At 50.2% G+C, this 22,134-nt stretch overlaps 1 protein-coding gene across 1 annotated transcript in view; it reads left to right on the top strand.

Moving 5' to 3' along the window:
• ETFB (electron transfer flavoprotein subunit beta) overlaps window positions 1–21,260 on the top strand; it is a 511,591-nt gene extending 490,331 nt beyond the window's left edge. Inside the window, exon 7 of the mRNA XM_069604796.1 lies at window positions 21,011–21,260. The gene's annotated coding sequence lies outside the window, so the exon portion shown is untranslated. The remainder of the gene's footprint in view (window positions 1–21,010) is intronic.
• The last annotated feature ends 874 nt before the right edge of the window (window positions 21,261–22,134 follow it).

Below are 22,134 nucleotides of genomic sequence, written 5' to 3'. Positions count from 1 at the left end.
TGGGCTTGTGAGGACAACATTCTCAAGGAAGAATATTCTTGGCAACCATGGCCGGAGATAATGGTAGTGACGGACGCCTCACTCGGTGTGGGGAGCCCACACTGATGATCTGACAGTCAGCAGGTCAGCGATCGTTGGTTTCCATCGGAGTCCAAACTACACATCAACATTTTGTAGATGAGGGCAATCAGACTAGCACTGAGGGCCTTCCTGCACTCTGTACAGGGAAAGAATGACCTGATATAGACGGACAACAGTGGCCATGTACTACCTCAACAAGAGAGGTGGTGTAGGGTCACTACCACTGTGCAGAGAGGCAATGCAGCTCTGGTTCTGGGCAATTCAAGAAGGAATCGCTCCGTCTGCAGATCACCTAGCTGGAGAGCAAAACATGGCAGCAGATGTTCTGAACAGGCAGAGCACAGTCTCCCACGAGTGGGAACTAGCTCAGGAAGTCCTTCGAGATCACCACCCTTTGGGGAACCCCTTAACTGGATCTGTTTGCGACAGAGATCAATCGGAACTGCAAACATTATTGCTCAATGGAATTTCCTCTGAAAGGAGCTCTAGGAAACGCGTTCGTAGTGGACTGGGAATTTCCTCTTCTCTATGCGTTTCCTCCAATCCCAGTCCTTCCTCAAGTGATCAGGAGGTTAAGAAAGTTCAGGAAATCCATTATCCTAATTGCTCTGGATTGGGCCAGGACAACGTGGTACCCGGACCTACTGGACTTGTCCATCTACCCTCCAATACGTGTTCCACGAAGAGAGGATCTTCTCTTGCAAGAGGAAGGTTGTTTTCCATCCAGAGGTCAAGACACTCAGCCTGCACGCATGGTTTCTGAGAGGCTGGGATATAAGAATTGGGACCTTCCGGATGACGTAATGGAGTTCTTGCTTTCGACCAGAAGGCAAGCAACCAAATCCTTGTACCTGTGTCTTTGGAATAAGTTCAGTAACTGGTGCAAAGATGAGAATGTGGATCCATTCCAATGTGACGCACCTATAGTGCTTTCTTTCCTGTACATTTAGCCAATCTGGGGTTTCAGATTGGAATGATAAAGGATACCTGGCAGCGGTTTCCATTTTTAAGCGCTCCTCTGAAGAAGTCTCTTATTTCAAGGTACCATTGATTGTGCAATTTCTAAAGGGTCTCGCTAACGTGTACCCTCCAGCCCCTTTTCATGTGCCTGTTTGGGACGTAAATTTGGTATTAAAATTTCTCATATGCATTCCATTCGAGCCATTACATTCATGTCCTCGAAGGCTCCTTAAATTAAAAACGGTCCTAGTGGCACTAACAGCCCGCAGGGTGAGTGAGTTACAGGCTCTTTCTTGTAAGCCTCCTTACACTATTTTCCATCCTTAAAGTCAAACCATCATTCCTCCCTAAGGTAGTCTCGAATTTTCATTTGTCTCAAAAGATTACACTGCCAACTTTTTAACCTCCTCATGCAGGAAAGGAGGAAGAAAGACTTCACAGGCTAGACCCAAAAAGGTCTCTAAGCTTTTATCTGTCAAAACTTGCTAAATTTAGACAAGATGATCAACGCTTCATTGAGTATACTGGCCACAAATTGGGCCCGGCAGTAACTAAACTAAATGGATACTTTTAGTAATTGGAGAATGTTATAGACTGGCAGGCAGGTAAAGAACCACCAGATGGGTTAAGGGCCCATTACACTAGGGGCATAGCATCTACTGCAGCTCTGCAAAGGGGTGTCCCAGTAAACAGTATCTGTGCAGCGGCCACCTGGTCGTCTATGCATATGTTCATAAAGCATTACTGTTTGGACTCGACCTTGTCTCAAGGAGTGTCATGATGCCTACCCCCGGAGCACCAGGACAGGCCCAGCACCCCCGGGAGCAGGCATCATGCCCTCGGGTAAAAGCCCAGCGGCCCCTAATAGGGGCTCTTTGGACTTTGTCCTGGCGCCTTAGGCGCCAGGCTCATAAAAGAGGGTGTTTGGTGCACTTAGCTGACGCAGACCATGCTGCATGAAGCCTCAAGCCAAATGAGGCTTAGGAGGGACTATTTTATCAAAGGAACAATTTTACTTGGGTGGGGACCGTGGAAGAATACTTACCTGGAACTTCTTCCAAGGCTATTTAAACCGCGCCCCGACTGCCACACGTGCTTCGCGTTGCTCTGCATCTAGCAGCTGAACGCTCGCCGTGCCTGCTCCTGCATCTTGCCTCCAGCCACGCCCGCCTCGATCTTGGGATACCTGAAACGAAGGAAGGGAAGAGAAAAGGTGAAAACCAAGAACTTAATCTAACTTCCTACCTGTGTCCGGAACCATCACGCCAGCGATCCTGAAGATAGACATTCTTTAAAAGCATCGCGCTACTTGTTGCAGCGCCGCGCATCCCTCACCTGCCTCGTGGGCTCTTCACTATCCACCGCGACCTTCTGGCCATTCCGCCACATCTCTGCACCTGCAGGGGAGAAGAAGAGACAAAAGGTGAGCAGGATGAACAAATGAGGAAAGCCTGATTTTCCGTCACAAGACTTACCTGGCCATATTTGACGGAACCACTCCTCATTTCGGGTCGGCGCCACTTCTTGGCCTGGTACCGCACCCCAGCCCCTAAGGGGGAAAAAAGAAAGACATTACTAGAGGGATTCAAAGACATTTAAAGGGATCATTTTATCACAAACTCACCTGAGTTTATCTCCGGCAATATCCCTCGAAGCATCACTTCCGCTCTGCACCTGAAAATAAGGACAGATCGCAGGTTAAGAAAAGCAAACAAAGAGAAGACTCTACTCTGGAACTTTTTAAACTGCATACTTACGGCATTTCGCCTTCCGAAATCAGTGAAGTAACTGGTCAAATACGCGCCCCTGCACCAGAAGCAGGATGGAGAGCTCATCCATTCAAACATTAAGGTGAGCCTTGATTGGGGATTTCGGAGTTGGTCAGAGAAGAGCCAAGGGGAGGTGGGAAGCAATCACAATACTCTGCAGTCAGTTAATCCCCTTTCTCCACCTACAGAAAGATTTTTTCTACGGGCCAGACAAGCCAGATTTGGGGGTCCAGTTCAGTCGGTGTTTCGAATCCTGCGCATCACGCTTGAAGAGGTCACAGCAATCCAGACCAGGTCAGCGCCTCCATGGGAGCCAGGTGAGCGTTACAAGGAGGTCTTTTTGCAAAGGCTGTTTTTCATTCAATTGGTACTCACTTCTCCAGATTGTCACTGCTTTTGGAGTCTATCGAAGATGAGGAATACATGGAAGGACACAATCCATTTGATGAACAAGTTACTTAACCCCTGGTAACGTTCTTTCGACTGGATGTTCCTCCCACGTATTCCTCATCGCCCCTCCCAGCCTATCCCGCCGTACAATTTACATGCATTACACTCTACATTTTCTGAGAGCTTGCAGTCTTGGGGTACGCCTGGTCAATCACTCGATTGACGGGAATGAAAAAACAGAACTGAAGCCAACGGGTGCGGCTCGAGCTATTTGTATTGCTGATGACGTCGACACCTTTCGGCAGCCCTCGAGGCACATCGACACCACAACATCGAGCACAGCACCCTCTGGTGTGGGAATTATTTTTCCGAAGCAGCAAAGCTGACAATGCATTTATCAAAGATGAGGCATAGGTGGGAGGTACAGCCAGTCGAAAAACCGTTACCAGGGGTAAGTAACTTATTTTTTTCAGCTGCATAATGACCTCCCTGTCTACAGCATCTCTAAATTCATGCAATTCAATGTGGGTGAATTTCAATATGCTACTTTTGCCATTATACACACTTCTTATGAAGCATGTAAATGCCTCCCTCTTGATTGACATACTAAACTGATTATTTTGTTTTGGAAAAAACATGCAGACTGCTACATTTTGCCTTTTCATGGGCGTGTGCATCCTATTTGAATCTTCAGTTTTTATGCATTTCAGACTGAGTTGTAAGATGTTAGGTCATAAGAACTGGCGAATAATCAGATAACATTCTCTGCTTGGAACAGGAGGCGATCTTGTTTAAAAAGCCTGAATTGGTCATGATACAACCAATATGTTATCATGCTTCATTTACTGTACCGTTTTGTATACTCCCTGCAGTTTAATTTGCAGTGTTGCCACTCGGACACTGATGCCAATTTGGCATTTTCCTGCTTTTAAGTAAGATTTTCATTATGATACATCTTCCTGACCCCTGTCAACCCTGTAACTTTTTGCTTGGACCTGGTCATTATTTTACCTTGTCCCTAGGTGAGTGGGAAACGTTCTCCCCTCTCAAATAGTATTGTACTCTGTTTATGGGTCACCTTTTTATGTCTCTCCATAGTGTGTGATTGCAGTTATAGTTTCCTATAACTTTGGACTGACTGTAATGCACTTTGGCAGCACACAGCATTTTAGATGCACTTGCTTCATTTTAATTATTTCTTTGGTAAACTACTGTTCCCAAGAGGTAAAGTGAGATTTGCATCCCCTTTACATTGATTTTAGTGAGCCATCACACCCCCCACCTTATGTGGACTGATGGGGGGGGATACAATGTATCCCATTCCTCACTTACCTGTACCATTTTCTTTACAATTGCAAGTTTACTTGAATTGCTAGTGGCAGTGGTTTTACCTTAGTGACTTTTTAGTCTTATTACTCGCAGGCTGTTAAATCAGCCTCGGTAATGCACGGAAGGGCCAGCGTTTTGCTAGAATGTTGGGCTCATTCTTTTTTTTGCCATTTCTCGTTTGCTTGTTGTTTCTGTGGTCTTCCCCTGCCATTCTAGGCAGGAACGACCTTGGTTGAAGTTTTGTCTTTCGCGGGAATCCTTTGTATTCCATGCGTAGGCTCAAGGGTTTTTGAGAAGGCAGGAAGCGAGGGATGAGTCCAAAATTCGGCACCTTGCCTGAAAGAAACCAGTTCCCAATGGGGGGCTGGCTGTCCTGATTGGACAGCCAGACCACCCCTTTCTGTCAACTGCAGGGAAAGTTTGCAGAAGTTGTGCTGTAGTTCCTCATGAACACTCTGATCCAGGAAGCTGTTGCAGTTGGATACTGGCGCTGTATCTGAAGAGAAAGATGAAGATAGAAGTCTGTAGCAATTTCCAGCTACCAGAGAGCCTGCTGTGTAACCGGAGCCTGATGTAACCATTCCTTCTACTCAACCTGGGGGGGTCCCAAAAACCACTCCTACCCAGAGGCTGGTGAGATCCACTCGGTGCATGGTCTTTCGAAGTCTGAAGCTGCTGTCTGAAACTTTGAACTCCTGCTGGATCTCCAGAGACATGATTCAAATCCTTGAAGTCCCCTCAGCAGACTGCAGGACGCAGATTAGTGAAGAGAATCCGACTGGCAATATATTTGTTCATCTGGCTCCTGTAAAAGGGCGCCAAATCCAGAGCCACAAGAATTTGTGAAGAAACCTTTGCTAGAAGCCTCCTGACTGCTGCTGCAGGTTCCCATCCATTGTCCAGTTATTTTGTCTCCAGACCAAAAATCCAGAGACAAGTCCCTTTGCTGCTGCATCCTGAAGGCATCCACCCAGAGGTTATTTTCTCCTAAGGTACTGTGTGGGCTTGGGTAATACCTTGGGTCTGGTGTGAATCCTGTGATTCTGAGTGGGTGGGAGTTTGCCCATACCACCTGCCCAGCCCTAATGCTGGAACACATTTAAGTTATCCTTCTGCGAAGTCCCTGGAGGGTAAAAGCTTACCAATAGGGTTTACCTACCATTGGGGTTTGCTTTCCCCGATCTGCTTTATACAGATCTAAAACAGTTCTGAAGTTAATACTTGTTTTATGAGTTGCTTGATGCCACTCTTAAAAGTATATGGTTTTACTTATAGCTGCTGCTCTTCTAAACTTATAACACTGGGTTGTGATTTCCCTGAATTGCATTAGTGCTATTCTAAAATAGTTTCATAAAGCTCTTACTTACCTTAGAAACTGCATTGTACACTTCTTAAAAGTATACTGGGTATAACTAGCTATTAGGTAGCGGATAGTTATGTACCAATTGGTCAATTACTTACCTTGAAATACATTGGGCCTCATTACAAGTTTGGAGGTAGCCATGCCGTTTTTAGCGGCATGGCTACCCCCAAACTCGGGCCAGGGTCCCGCAAAAGGGGATTTATCAGGCCATTCCGACCTTGGAGGGCCAGGTAATTCCCTTTCGCGGGACCCTGAACAGGTACGTCCCCATCCCCATTCCCATTTGAGCCCTCATAGGGCTCAATAGGAATGGGGAGGATGCTAAGCTTGTCCTGGGAGGATAGCTTAACGGCAATGTGTGCGCCTTGGAAGCAAGAAGACACTAAGCAACACAGGTTCGATCCCCGGGTCCGCGCTTAGAAACCTCTGGGTCTTTAAGCGCGTTATAAATACGCAACTAAGACAAAAAAAATATGCAACTGAAAAAACTAACAATTCTTGTAACAGCGCCTCGATGCCCGCGGGCTGTGTGAGCGCTTTAAAAATGCAAAATAAATAAGCAGGCACGTTAATGACGGGCCCGTTAACATCCTGTACTGCTAGCGGGTCCCGCTCTGCACGTCTTGTCTGGCCAGGCGTCCAGAGCGTGACCCGCTGCAGAACTTGCAATGTGGCGACCCGGAATTACCGGTGCTGGTAAGGGACTGGCACCGGTAATTCCGTGGCTGCCACAGTTGTAATGAGGCACATTGTGTCTTAAAGTGTAATTGGATTTTGCTTTCCCTGAATTGTTTAGTGCATTCCAAAATAGTTATTAAGTGTTCATACTTCTCCAGCATTGGATCTTTCATGGATTCACATGCTTGGAATATCCCCCGTCGGCATGCTGGGAATCCTCGGTAAATTATATAGACATTTTCCATAGGAAAATTTCGACACTTTTGTGTCCCACCTACGTCGTTTTGGGCCGCATACGCCTGCACCATTAGGACGTAGAGGTATAAGTAGCCCCACCCCTGCGGCTCCCTCAGATTTCAACCGTCTACCAAAGTAGTGGGATTACCTCGAGTATCTACTATTATATTAGGTTGTGCGTTCTTCTACTTCTGCTTCGACTATTTCTTTTCGAAGTATGTCTGGAAAGGCGTTATTTCGTCCGTGTGCTACATGCGGTTTTAAGAAGGTATATGAAGGAGACGGCCATATGGACTGTATTTACTGCCTTCACCCTCATACGGCGGACACGTGTGAGATCTGTCAAGGCTTCTCACAGAAGACCCTAAAAGACCGCAACCGACGCCTGGTTACTTGGCTCAATGACGGAGCGGGTGCGTACCCGGCATCGGAGGTAGGCTCTACAGCCTCGAGATCTAAGTCTCCTGTCCCCCCTCCTCGATCAGGGTCGGCGGAGCCTCCGGCGAAGAAATCGCGCTCATCTGAAAAACGCCCCTCGGAGAAACAATCTGCGAAGTCCTCCTCTTCGCATAAGGCTTCGTCTTCCTCCTCATCTAAAAAAGAGAGAAAAGACCCATCGAAATCCTCCTCAGGAGACCGTCATAAGTCTACCTCGAGTCGAGAGTCCTCGTCCCACAAGTCGAGGCCGAAAACGGCAGGAACGCCTCAAGGTCCTGCTCCACAGACTTAATTGACGACGGTCCGATCGTCGATGCCTGCTTTGTCTTCGGCGACAGCTCTTCCGACGGCTATTTCATCAGGTCAAACAGAGCCTATTTGAAAGATGTCATCGTCGACGGTGGCCCCGTCGGTGGGATGGCAACCAGAGGTTTTTGACCCGATTCCGCCTGAAGCCTTGCTGCAACCAGAAGCGGCTTTCTCCATCTCGTCGGCGGAGGACGACCGTGATCCGGTCGCACATCCAACCGATCTGAGACTACAACCAACTGGTTCGGGGTCGCTCTTTAGTGAAAGTGCCATTCCAGTTACCTCTTCCTTACTGAATCCCCAGGCTGTTCTGTCCCTGGAGGTGTTGAACACATTACAGAAGCTGTTGGAGCGGTTGGACAATCGGTTACCTCAGCTTGTCCCGACAGCGCCGCAAGCCTCATCAGTCGTCGAGGAGCCAGGCCCGGCTCCTCGCCTCCCACCCAGAATTCCTACCGCTTACCCGGTTGAGGAAGATCGTTCTCGTCCGCAGGAAGAAGGGGAACTGTCAGTCGGAACGTGAAGGGTCGGGTTCAGACATCTCATTATCCCCCTCAAGGGACCCTACATGGGACTCTGAAGCAGAGATGGAAACTCCGAAGAGTCCAGCGCAGCCATCACCACCTGATGTGGGTGCTTTCCATGCCATGATAGGTAAGGCATGTGCGGAGTTTGGCCTAGTCCCAGAAGAAGAGAAAAAAGATTGTTTTCTGTTCGATCATATGGGCAAGAGAAGAAAGGCGATATTTGCTATCCCCATTTTAGACCATGTCTGGCAGGAGGGACTGAAAACCATGCGTCACCCTTTTTCAGGACTGGCAGTAAAAGGTCGATTGGAAAAGAAATTCAAGGCTCCGGAATCGACCCCCAAGTGCCTGACGTCTCAACCTTCGCCGGAATCAGTGGTATCCGCGGCGGCGGCCAGAAAGGCAAGGTCGCGACACAAATGCACGACCCCGCCCGATAACGAAACCAGGAGACAAGATGCTTTTGGAAAGAAAGTGCTATCGGTCGGAGCGACTACAGTTAAAGCAGCTAACTCCCTGGCTGTTATGGCCAGGTATGATGGGGAAATGTGGCATCGACTAGCTCCTATCTTGGGCCATCTGCCGGAGGAACACAGGAAGTCTGCCATGCTGCTCGTACGTGAGGGAGAAGAGGCCTCCAATCATTCCATTAACATTGCTGTCGACCTGGCGGAATCAGGCTTTAAGCAAATTAACAATGGCGTAGTGTTACGGAGGCAAGCCTGGCTTAAATGCACGACGTTCAGACCAGAGGTACAATATAAGGTAATGGATATGTCGTGCGAAGGAGAACACCTGTTTGGGGAGAAAGTCGATGAAAAACTGAAGGGCATTAAAGAAGATTCTGACACGGCTCGTTCCCTTGGAGCCCTCCAGAGTGGTAGGAATTTTCGTTCCTTTCGTCCCTTCAGAGGAGCATCAGGTAACTCCCGGTTTGGATCATCTAGAGACCGAGGTTTCACCAGGCCCTCCTACTCTTCCCAAGGCTACAGACGTGCAGCCCAAGCTACTTGAAAAGGCAGAGATTACCAAACCTCCAGACGACGAGGCGCCTACTCCTCATCGACGAAGGATAAACAGACCAAAAGCCAGCAATGACAACTTACAGGGCGTCCTGGGGGGGCAGAGTGTCTCGTCACGTCGACGAGTGGGCACGCATAACAGACCAATGGGTTTTGGACAACAAGCCGCCACGCATTCCACCGGTGTTCTCGACGCAGCCCCACCTTCAAATACTAAGGCAAGAGGTGACGCTTATGCTGCAGAAAGGCGGCTATAGAACTGGTCCCGGTGGCAGAAAAAGGACAGGGAGTGTACTCCTGTTACTTTGTCATCAAGAAACCCAATGGAAAATGACATCCCATTCTAGATCTACGAGCACTCAACAAACTGCTCAAGAATCTAAAGTTCAAGATGCTTACGCTCCAAGAAGTGATCCGTTCGATACAACCGGGAGACTATTTGTCGGCGCTAGATCTTCAGGACGCATACTTCCATATCCCGATGCGTCGGCGTCACAAAAGATTTCTAAGGTTCGTCGTCGGATGGACCCACTATCAGTTCTAGGTCCTCCCATTCGGTCTAAAATCGTCTCCCAGGACGTTCACCAAGTGTCTGGCTCCAGTAGCAGCCTGGTTAAGGAAAGGTCATCATGCGTACCCTTATCTAGACGATTGGCTAGTGAGGGGGTTGTCTCCAGAAAGAACACAGGAAAGTCTACATGCCACCATGTGCCTCCTACAACGTTTGGGCTTCGCAGTAAACTTCAAAAAGTCCTCCTTATTGCTATCAAGGACCTTGGTCTTTCTGGGGGCAGAGTTCCAGACGCAGTCAGGACTGGTAAAGCCATCCGTCGAAAGGGTTCTGAAACTGCAGCAAAAAGCATCGGAGTGGAAAGTCAACACCAGAGTATCAGTGCGAAGGTACATGTCCCTACTGGGGACCATGTCGTCCTGCATACCCTTAATCAACAATTGTCGTCTCTTCATGAGACCGATTCAAGAATTCTTGGCAGATTGATGGGCACAGAGTCAAGGGCTTTGGTCGGACAAATTGACCATCAACAGCAAACTCGTGCAGGCACTTCAGTGGTGGAGAGTTTCCATAAATCTGACAAAGGGAATGCACTTACTGGAACCGGTGTTCCATATGACAGTGGTGACGGATGCTTCCCTAACTGGATGGGGAGCTCATCTGGATTCCCTACAGGTTCAGGGGCGTTGGTCATCGGAGGAATCCGGCCTGCATATCAATGTGCTGGAATTAAGGGCAGTGCCTTGGGCCCTGAAATCCTTTATTCCACGGATAAAAGGATTGGTTGTACGGATTATGACAGACAACACAACAACAATGTTTTATCTAAGGAAGCGGGGAGGAACTCGCTCCAGAACTCATCCGAAGCCCAGGAGATCTGGCATTGGGCCATTCAGCAGAAGATGGATCTATTGGCGTTCCACTTGCCAGGAGTCAAAAACGTGCAAACACACTCTCAGCATGGAAATGAACCGAGTACACGAATGGGAATTGAGCGACCAACAACTACACCGTGTCTTCGAGAAATGGGGTCATCTGGCCCTCGACCTCTTTGCAACGAGAGACAACAAGAAATGGCCACAATACACAAGCAGGTGGGCGCAGCAAGACTCACTAGGGGAAGCGTTCTTTCCCGTGGATGGTTAAGTTTCTGTATGCCTCCCCACCACCCCCTCCATTTCCGCTCATACGTCGGACACTGCAATGGATCAACAGATATCCATGTCGGGTGATCCTGGTGGCCCCGTACTGGGCCAGACAAGTGTGGTTCTCCGATCTACTCCCATCTTTCAGCGGCAGAACCAATGAGGTTCCAGAAAGTCCCGAACCTTCAGTCTTAGGAGAAAAGGGTTGTTTGGCATCACGACCCCGACAGCCCCTGGCTCCTGATTTCTCCGAGTTTGGTACGTTAGCGATTCCAGCGGACTGTCGTTGCATTTTGCAAGCGGCAAGGGCGCTGTCCGCGAACGCTTCATATTCATACAAATGTAGGAGATTCTGCATAAGGTGCGCAGGTCAACCAGGTCTGGTCCCGCTGGATATCACACCGGAACAGCTTCTACCATACTTGCTACTCCTAGCTCAAAAAGGCTTGTCTGTTTCATCCATAAAAGTGCATCTAGCTGCCATTTCGAGATATACTCGGAAGAGACATTGAACTCCGTTATTTAGTGACAGGCTGATTAAACATTTCCTTAAAGGGTTGTTCCGAACCTTTCCTCCGGCGAAAAACTTCTCTCCAAGCTGGAGTCTTAACCTGGTTCTGGCAGCGCTGATGAAGCCCCCTTTTGAGCCGATGTCATCGTCACCATTGAAATTTTTGTCATGGAAGTTGGCTTTTCTGGTAGCTATTACTTCGGCTCGACGACTGTCAAATACAAGCTTTAGTGATCGATCCACCGTACTTGAGATTTTTCAGTAATAAAGTTGTGTTGGATACTAATCCTCATTTAATTCCTAAAGTACCTACCATGTTTCATAAGCACTCTTCTATAGTGCTGCCGACGTTTTTTCCAACACCTTTGTCGGTTGCGGAGAAGACTCTCCATACATTGGACGTGAAAAGAGCTTTAAAATTTTACCTCCATCGCACTCAAAGCTTCAGAGACACGAGACAGCTATTTGTGGCTTATGTCCCTTCGGCTAAAGGTCAGCCGATCTCGAAACAAGGACTAGCCCGATGGGTGTCTACTATTTCCTTTTGTCACTCAAAAGCCGGAAAACCGCTGGAGAAGCGTCCAAGGGCCCATTAGACAAGATCCACTTCCTCATCGACGGCGTTGTGGTCCGGAATTCCACTGGGAGACATCTGTCAGGCGGCTTCCTGGTCGGTACCACACACGTTTACCCGGCATTATTGCCTCGAGCAGCAACATGCTGAGGATACACAGATGGGTCGCGCAGTCCTACGGCACCTGTTTCAATAAGGTAAGCCCCAATTAAGGGGTCACATCCTTTGGCTAATGTAATTTGAAGTGTGATGTTGTCACTGTTAACATACTATACGGTGATGTTTTGCCATGATAAATATGCCTTATGGTTATGGAGATATTGGTTTGCATACACACTTCCATCTATGGGGGATACTGCTGTACAATCTATTCTAAGCATGTGAATCCATGAAAGATCCAATGCTGGAGAAGGGAATAGTTTCTTACCTGTAACTCAATTGGTATTGGCATTGGTATCTTTCATGGATTCACATGCGCCTGCCAGCCTCCCCTGGCATGCAAACCAGATGTCCCCCCCCAGACTATTTTTGGGGTTAAAATCTGAGGGAGCCGCGGGGGGGGGGGGGCTACTTATACCTCTACGTCCTAATGGCGCAGGCATACGCGGCCCAAGACGACATAGATGGGACACAAGTGTCGAAATTTTCCTATGGAAAAGGTCTATATAATTTACTGAGGATTCCCAGCCTGATGACGGGGAATATTCTAAGCATGTGAATCCATGAAAGATACCAATGCTGGAGAAATGGAGTTACAGGTAAGAAACTATTCTCCAGCATGGGGTCTGGCATGGATTCACATGCTCATGAATATTCCCCGTCGTCAGGCTGGGAATCCTCGGTAAAGAAAAAACCAGTATCAGTTTCGTTTCTGATCTGTCTTTCGTAGCAATAACCAATCACTGGTCTCTGCGTCATACTGACCACAGCCAATGACTGCCCTCTACCTAAGCACCGCCTCTGGCAGCCATCTTCAGATTTTTACCGCACGTTCATGTGTTGGGATCCTCGTGCTATTGCTCTCGAGCGTTAGTGCTATTTTTTCGCGCTTTTCACAAAAAACTTCGATTCTTCGGTCAAAAGAGCCTCAAGCTCCACCGATCCTACATCCGATCAACGGGGACCCGTGTCGGATTCGTCTGTGCCCCTCAAGGGTGAAGATTTCGTCGAGCTACACTTCGGAGGACTCCAGAAGCTTCTCAGGCCCGGTCTCGGAGATGGCCCAGGAGAAGGGAAGCTCGACGCCCGGAAAGCTGTTCAGGGTCTGCCCTGGATGCCAGCTGCAGAACGTCTTTAAGGAGGACGAACACTCTTTCTGCCTTTACTGCCTTCATGAGGACAAAACGCACGTGGAAAAGGACTGTGCGTTTTGCGGCAACATGTCGGAACGGACCATGAAGGACCGTCATCAACGTCTCGCCAACTGGCTGGAGGGTAAGAGCCCGTCTGGCGAGAAGAAGAAGAAATCCGAGCGGTCTTCTAAGACCTTTGAGGGCGCCCCGGCGACGGGGGCCCAACATAAGGCCAAGCACCGCGAGTCCGCTGGCACCGGGAGCGCCGAACGGTCGGGCTCTACGGGCGCCAGGCAGGGCGCACCCTCCCCGGCGCCATCAACCACGAGCCAACGCTCTGGGTCGGGTAAGAGGAAGGCCGAGCACCCGGCGAAGCTCCTGGAGAGGCCCCGGTCGAGCTCTAAGGCAGAGGAGGAGCGTGGCAGTGCCCCCTCCCTCAAGGATAAGGCGGTGAGCGCACCTAAGGTGGTGAAGGCCTTGATCCATCCGACCAAGCCCTCTATCGAAACGGTCGCGGCGGCCCTGGCCCAGCCTGTGGAGGCTGCACCAGTGGTGGCGACCTCAGGGCCCAGAATCTCCCTGCCTCCTCGGAGGGAGTCTTCTTTTGTGCCCATCGATAGGACCCCCGTGAAACCCTCCGTGGGGAAGAAGGGGGGGCAGGGCGTCGTCGTAGATTCGGCCTCAACCTCAGAAGAGGAGCTGATCGAGGTCTTAAGCCACGGCCTAGGCGTGGAACAAGACCAGCCCGTCGGAATGGGCCCCGACGCAGGTGACGACGACGACATCGTCGAGGATGCCGACGGGGCCCCTGCTCGTCCGTCGGATTCCCCTCTGCCAACGCCGCGAGACAACTCGGCGGCCATTTTGTTGGCCATACAGTCCTTATGCACTGAGATAAGGACGAGGCTACCGTTACCGACGGAGGAACCTCTCCCGTCGGGGGATCCAGAACCGGGACCTTCTGGTGTTCCCCCTACCAAGAAAAGAAGGATCCATCCTCCACCTCCTTTTCAACCGTCGCGCCCCGTCCAGCCCTCCTCTCCATCCACCCGAGGGGATGATACGGGGACTGACACGGCAGCGACGGGTACGGACGACGAGGCATACGACGAGGATTTTCCGTCGTCGCCTCCCACCAGGGCTTCTCCTCCCGACGAGATCGGATCTTTCCACTCCATGATCTCCAGGGCTTCCGAGCTTTTCCAACTCTGCCCTGAGGAGAAGAAAAAGGAAGGCTTCCTTTATCAGCGGCGCGAGGCCAAGAGGAAGACGGTCCTCGCAGTGCCTCTGTTGGACGACATTTGGGATGAGGGCCTTTCCCTCCTCAAGAACCCTTCCACGACGCCAGCTAGAAGAGACCGGTACGAGAAGAAGTACCGGGTCCCGGACACGGCCCCCCTATGCCTCCGGGCGCAGCCTACCCCGGACTCCGTCGTCTCCGCGGCAGCCAGGAAGAAAGCGGGGGGGGGGTGCGGCCTCCACATCGACTTCCCCGCCGGACGGCGAGGGAAAGAAATTGGATACTATGGGACGTAGAGTCATCTCGTCGGCAGCGACGACGATTAAAGCGGCCAACGCCTTGGCTATCGTGGCCCGCTACGACAGGGAGCTCTGGTACAAGATGGCTCCCCTGCTGGATTTTCTGCCGGAGGACAAGAGGGCGGAGGCCCTTGAGATCCTCCAGGAAGGTGAAGTGGCTTCGGACCACGCCATCACAGTGGCGACGGACATCGCCGACGCGGGGTTCCGCCAGCTGGGCAACGGCGTTTGCCTTCGACGTCGTGGATGGCTCAAAGCTACGGACTTTCGGCAGGACGTCCAGACCAGAGTCCTGGACATGCCCTTCGACGGGAACAACCTGTTTGGGAAGACGGTGGACGATTCCCTCCAGGCCATCAAGGCGGATACTGAGACGGCCCGGGCCCTTGGAGTCCTGCAGCAACGACGGACGCCCTTTCGGAGCGGCGGAGGCAAGGGCGCCTCCAAAGGTTCCGGCGGCGGTTTCTCTTCCTACCGTCAAGCGGCCCGCTCGTCGTCGCAAGAGGCCTACAGAGGACGAGGCAAGTCTAGCGGACCCCGCCGTCGTCGCCAAGGAGGTCAAGGCGGCAAGGCCGCGTCCAAGCAGGATTGAACCGGCCGTGGAGTCGGGCCCCCACCGAAGCACCCCGGTGGGAGGCCGGCTGGCGGGCTTCGTCAGCGTGTGGGAGTCCATCTCCACCGACCGTTGGGTGCTGGACGCCCTGGCCCGGGGCCACGCGCTCGAGTTTCAAAGAAGGTGCCCGCGCGTCCCCCCCGTGGCCAGGAAAGAACTTCACGTCCCTCAACTTCTCCTGGAGGTAAAGGCGATGCTCAGGAAGGGCGCCATCGAACTCGTCCCAAAGAGGCTTCGGGGCTCCGGAGTCTACTCGCGATACTTCCTCGTGAAGAAGAGGACGGGAGGATGGCGCCCCATCCTAGACCTGCGACGGCTGAACAAGTTCATCAAGGCGCAGAAGTTCCGGATGGTCACCCTACAGCACGTCCTGGGTCAACTGGAGGAAGGAGACTTCCTATCGTCGTTGGATTTGGAGGATGCCTACTTCCACATTCCAATCCTAAAGGGGCACCGAAAATTCCTCAGGTTCGTGGTCCAAGGGCGTCATTACCAGTTCAAAGCCCTTCCCTTCGGACTACGGTCGGCACCCAGGGTATTCACCAAGTGCCTCGCACCGGTGGCGGCGCAGCTGCGCCGCGAGGGGATTCACGTCTACCCCTACCTGGACGACTGGCTCATCCGCGCCAAGACGAAGGAGCTCGCCGTGGTCCACACAGCAAGGACCGTCCAACTCCTCACGGACCTGGGATTCTCCGTGAACTACGCCAAATCCCACCTGGTGCCCGCGCAAGTCGCACTGTTTCTGGGAGCTAGGCTCGACACAGTGTCCCTTCTGGCCTCCCCGTCGGAGGAGAGGACCAGGACCATCTTGGGCAAAGTGCAACGGATGTTGGTGGCCGACGCGGCCAAAGTGAGATCCATCAAGTCCCTCCTCGGGATGATGTCTTCCTGCATCTACCTCATTCCCATGTGCAGGCTCCGGATGCGCCCGTTGCAAGAATTCCTGGATGCGCGCTGGATCCAGACGACGGGCAGCTTCGAAGAAAGGATCAAGCTCGACGAGAGTTTCCGACGAGCGATACGGTGGTGGGGCACCCGCGCGCATCTGACGGCGGGCATGGACTTCCAGACCCCAGCCCACCAGGAGACTGTGACCACGGATGCCTCCCTGGAAGGGTGGGGAGCGCACACCGAAAATCTGCACGCGAGGGGACTCTGGCTCCCGACGGAGAAGTCCCTGCATATCAACGTCCTGGAGCTCCGTGCAGTGTTTTGGGCCCTCAGGTCCTTCCTTCCGTCCCTGAAGGGCAAGGTGGTGAGGATCTTCACCGACAACACCACCACCATGTTTTACATCAGGAAACAGGGCGGAACCAGGTCCCCAGCGCTGTCCAAGGAGGCGCAGGACCTGTGGCATTGGGCCGTCGCCCAAGGGATTTTTCTGGTGCCGTTTCATCTGGCAGGGATAAAAAAACACCATCGCCGACTCACTCAGCAGGGAGCTGCGCTCGTGCCACGAGTGGGAACTACGGCAGGATCTGGTGGATCGCCTCTTCCGACGGTGGGGCACACCCCAGATCGACCTGTTCGCGACGGCTACGAACACCAAGTGCCGGAGGTTCGCCAGCAGGTTTCCCCAGACGAGGAGCATGGGCGATGCTTTCTCGTTCCCCTAGGAGGGCCTGTTCCTCTACGCGTTCCCTCCCTTGCCTCTGCTAATCCGGCTCGTCAACCAGCTCAAGAGGTCACGGTGCAGGATGATCCTCGTCGCACCTGCGTGGCCGAGGCAGATATGGTTCCCGGACCTTCTGGACTTGTCAGCGTCCCCGCCGATCAAGCTGCCGGCGGACGCGGATCTACTCTCCAGGGAAGGAGGCGCCATCCTCCACCACGACCCGAAGTCGCTGAACTTGCAGGCCTGGCTCCTGCAGCGCTAGAGTTTGGAGGATACGACATACCGGCCGATTGCAGAGAGGTTCTTGCAAAGGCCAGGGCGTCCTCGACTCTTAAATGCTACGGACACAAATGGAAGAGGTTCTCTGTCTGGTGCCACGCACAGAAGATTAACCCTCTACGGATTACGGCTCCCCAAGTACTGCCGTACCTGCTGACGCTGGCCAAAGCTGGACTGGCACACGCGTCCATCAAGATTCATCTTGCTGCGATCTCCCGATACACCAGAACCACGGGGCGGACGTCCTTGTGGTCTCATCGTCTGGTGAAAGAGTTCATGAAGGGACTATTCAGATCGTTCCCGCCGGTGAAGGCTCCGGCCCCGGCGTGGGAGCTCAACGTGGTGCTGACCAAGCTCATGGGACCTCCGTTCGAGCCTCTGCACTCGGCCCCGTTGAAGTTTCTATCGTGGAAAACAGCTTTTCTTGTGGCCATCACCTCCGCACGACGAGTGGGAGAGATCCAGGCCCTTTCCTGCAAGGCCCCGTACTTGACTTTCCACGACACGAGGGTAGTGCTCAGGACGCACCCCTCCTTCATGCCCAAGGTACCGTCGGACTTCCATCTCAACGAACCCTTGGTGTTACCTGTGTTCTTCCCGTCGCCTTCGTCGCCGGCTGAGAGGACTTTGCACTCGCTGGATGTAGCTAGAGCGCTGAAGTTCTACGTGGACCGCAGGAAGGGTTTTCGGAAGACGTCACAACTCTTTGTGAACTTTGGACCTGTCAATCAGGGGAAGGCTCTCTCGAAGGCTTCCATCTCCAGATGGCTCTCCGGCTGTATCATGTACTGTCACCGGTTGGCAAACCGACCGCTGCCTGGCCGTCCGAGAGCCCATTCCACCAGAGCGATCGCAGCTACCACGGCGTTCCTATCTGGTGTGCCCCTGCTGGACATATGCAGGGCTGCTACGTGGAGGTCGACGCACACCTTCACGAAATTCTACTGCGTCGACCGGGATTCCAGGGAGGAGTCCAGGGTCGGCCAAGCAGTGCTGCGCAACCTGTTCGCCTGAGGTGGGCCTGGTGAGGAGGTAAGATGCTTAATGTTGAGTTGATGTGATGCTTAATGTTGAGCCTTTGCCACCTCCCGTGGTTGTGCATGTGTGTACTGCTATGTATTCTTTATTCATGAGCATGTGAATCCATGCCAGACCCCATGCTGGAGAAGGAACAAGTTACTTACCTGTAACTGTTGTTCTCCAGCATGGGTCTGGCATGGATTCACATGCGAACCCTCCCGCCTACCCCTCTGCGGCTCTTCACTTGGTCATACTGCCACTTCACGTGCTTCCAAATCTGAAGATGGCTGCCAGAGGCGGTGCTTAGGTAGAGGGCAGTCATTGGCTGTGGTCAGTATGACGCAGAGACCAGTGATTGGTTATTGCTACGAAAGACAGATCAGAAACGAAACTGATACTGGTTTTTTCTTTACCGAGGATTCCCAGCCTGACGACGGGGAATATTCATGAGCATGTGAATCCATGCCAGACCCATGCTGGAGAACAACAGTTACAGGTAAGTAACTTGTTCCTTCCCTTATCTTTGAGTAGCTTGAGGCCCCTTCAGAAGGTATGAGTTTCATTACTAGCTCTGAACTGTTAGTTTATGAAGTGATTTCTGTAACTGAGTGTCACTGTATGACTGACCGGGTTTAATACCCTTGAATTACTGATTGTATTCTACAAGTATATATAACTTGGTTTTACGCCCCAAGAATAGCTGACTGAGATTCTGAATGTGCTGTCGGTTTGACTCACCTTGGCGGCGTGTAATCTAAAGGTTATACTTTGTTGTAACTCGTAAGTATTGCTGTTTTTTAATAATTATTTATATATGTTATAGTACTTCCCCAAGATTTATCTATGCCTACTTGTATTTAAAGAAACACTTTATTTTAACAATACATAGTGTTTGTGTTTTTTCGGACCATATGTATGCTACAATTTCTTTGTACCAAGCTAAAGCCCCCTCTCCCTCCTAAATTAGCCTGGCTGCTCTGTCCATGCTACCAACATTTTCAGAGTGGCGCTTATGTACTGTCTCTGATGCATGGTTTTATGAAGCCCTTAGTTGGACTTTAGTAAAACTATTCTAACACCTGCCTTGATTGCACTCCTCTTGGTAATGGTCTGGTTGAAGTAGATCTATTGCGGTCTAAATTTGCATCCTATTGCAATCTCCGCCCAAATTATTTCATAATTGAGATCATGTAATCTATACAGAAGGCCCAATCAATTATTTTCTGTCTAGATTCAGCATTGATGTTAATTAGCGACAGTTTTATACCTCTAACAGCCCTGTCTTAAGAAGTAGCCAGCCTTCTTTGTTTTAACAAATACTCAATAACATATTTGTACACTTATCCAATTCCTTTTGTTCCTTTTGAGGTAACCTTGCTGCATGTTCTCTCTACACACATTCCCACACCCCTTTTCTTGCAAATCAACAACCACAGACACCCTAGCGTTATGCTTTGTGTCTCCTACTCCAATTGCGCTGGTTTACTAATTCCCACTCGCTCGTCCGTTCATCCTAAGCATGGGGACCGTTTTTAAATGGGAGGGACCCTTTTACTCCTGCACCGGCAATATCTGATTTTGCTCATCATGTTTGTTTTGTGCCCTACACTATTCTGGGCAGGTATACACCATCTTCCCTAACCGTAAAGGACAGTCCACCGCTGCAAGCTGTTGTATGAAAAGGATTGAAGCCGTCACATTCCCCCTGTAGCCACTCTTTCAAGATTCACGCACCATTTGTTTGCTTAGCTAGTGGTGCATTTTGCAGGCCCTGCACATTGTCCTGTCACCCCTCACCCCAATAATGATTGTTGCATGCTTGGAATCTTGGATGATGGGGCATTCGGTCAGATTGAATGGCTAGTATTAGGTGTTTTTGTAGACTTTGGAAATGCTTCTACCTAAAGCTGAACATCGAATTACTCGCATTGCTCTCAAAAGTGTAATTTACCCGATTTTTGGCCTCCGGCAGTTTGGGCCTGTTCGGCAATTGAGGCACAGGGAAATGAAGCTATGGCAACAGGGAATATTCCACAGCATGCGTATGCATGAAAGATCCAGTGCCAGAGAACTGGAGTTACAGGTAAGCAATTGTTTTGAAACTTCTCTGAAGTCCTATTAAATCGTTCTTTTTTTGAGGTCCATCTTTATTAAATGGTATGAGAGTTACGTTTTAAATGGTCACTCTTGCCTATATTTGTGCATTAGGGCCTAATTCAGAAAATGTCTGCTGCTCATTTAGAGAGGGGAACAAATGGGTTTTTGTGCTTGGGCACTGGGCCATGGAGCCTAAATTTGTCCCAGTGCCACAGGCACTTATGACCAACCATTTGCCATTTGGGTTATTTGCTTTGTATTCTGTTTCCTTATTGACACATGGTGCTGTGGTGTTTATATTATGTATGTTTCTCAATTTTTTGTTTTGATATTGCTTCTTAGACCGGGGGTAACCAGTTTAAGAGCACTCCCAATTTGCTTTAGATCCTTGGAAGTGAGGCTTAGAAAGCCAGTGATTATCCAAGGATCATAACTTTGCCAAATAGTGAAGTCCAGAACTGAAAAGAGGACTTCAGACGGCAAATTAAACACTAGACCACTGTGTTTAAATGTTTTGTGCCAGAGTACATGTGATGAGTGGCCCCCCAAACTTCCCAAGCGTGCCCTTGACAACTTATAGACCACCAGTAATGCTTTGTTACACAGTATGTTATTTGAGACATAAATGTACAACTCAATATGGTAGCAAATACAGGAAATTAAAACCGGACATAATTTTAAAAAGTTAGTGTTTCTTTTTCTTTCAAGGTACCAGTCTAGAGGATCTGTGCCCAGGGCTTTTGCTGCTAAGCAGGATCCGTTGTCTGACTCCTGATAAGTGTTGCTGTATCTCAAGGGGAATCCGCACCTACTGGACACCGTCCGCGCGTACTGGACACAGTCACGTTGTTCTGACTCCAATCAAGATTGGGACCTTCTGATTTTTCTGGAACCAGAAAAGTTAATTTTCTATATAAACAATAGTACATTTAATAAATTACTTGCACAACTTGTGGAACTTTGGCATTGGCAGTTTTTTCTTTGGGAAGCCCATCACGGAAAATGCTAAAACTGGCCTTTGTACTCTACCAGACCAAGGGAAAACGTTTCGAGTTGCATGCTTCTTACCAGGCATAAGAAGTCACTTGCCTCCTCAGTTTTACCCAAACGCACACCACACCATGTACCATCAAGGCTCAATTATCATTATCCAGCTGCTAGTGGCAAGTTCACATTATGAGGCCTGACCTTACTAATGTTTAATTAGCTGTCCGGTTTTCAAAATATTGTGGAGAGTCTCTTCTCATTAGCTATCCAGTTTAAACATGCCCTTATCTTAGTTGCACTTTCGTTTCCTGTAGTGACGTTTACAAATTAGGATCATGAGTTCATGATATGGTACTAGATGTCCCCAATTGTGAAGCACCATTCACTTCCATTTAGGGCACACTATTAAAAGTTCTGCAGACAAGCAAGCCACACTACATTACTCATTTCTACTCAGATCACTGGACATGCCAGCATGCATTGCAAACTTAGTATGTCCCAGCACCAGTCACTTCAATCAGTGCTCTAAGGATGCTTTTGGATGCCATTTTTGTGTGTGTGCCAGCAATGTTTTCTAAGCTTTCTGGGATCATAATAAATGGGAATTGCCTTTCATGGAAACAGTTCCTGGTTCGTATCGGCTTTTAGAACGTTAAGAAGCTGTTAACATTTGTTCATCAAGATGGTTGTTAGACCCACTTTGGAGTCACCTGTGCCTTACATATGACTGATTCTTCCCTGCACCTATGGGATTTGTTGGGGCAGCCAACTGCAGGAAATCTCCCGTTCCCCAATCGCAAATCTATCTGAACACAAGCTGCTTTCAACATGAAAATTAAGGATTA

This window comes from Ambystoma mexicanum, chromosome 1p (assembly GCF_040938575.1).
Source record: "Ambystoma mexicanum isolate Mex_15411 chromosome 1p, UKY_AmexF1_1, whole genome shotgun sequence".
In the NCBI taxonomy this organism is placed as follows: domain Eukaryota; kingdom Metazoa; phylum Chordata; class Amphibia; order Caudata; family Ambystomatidae; genus Ambystoma; species Ambystoma mexicanum.
The sequence above is the reverse complement of the archived record's forward strand: the minus strand, read 5'-3'. Positions and strand labels throughout refer to the sequence as shown.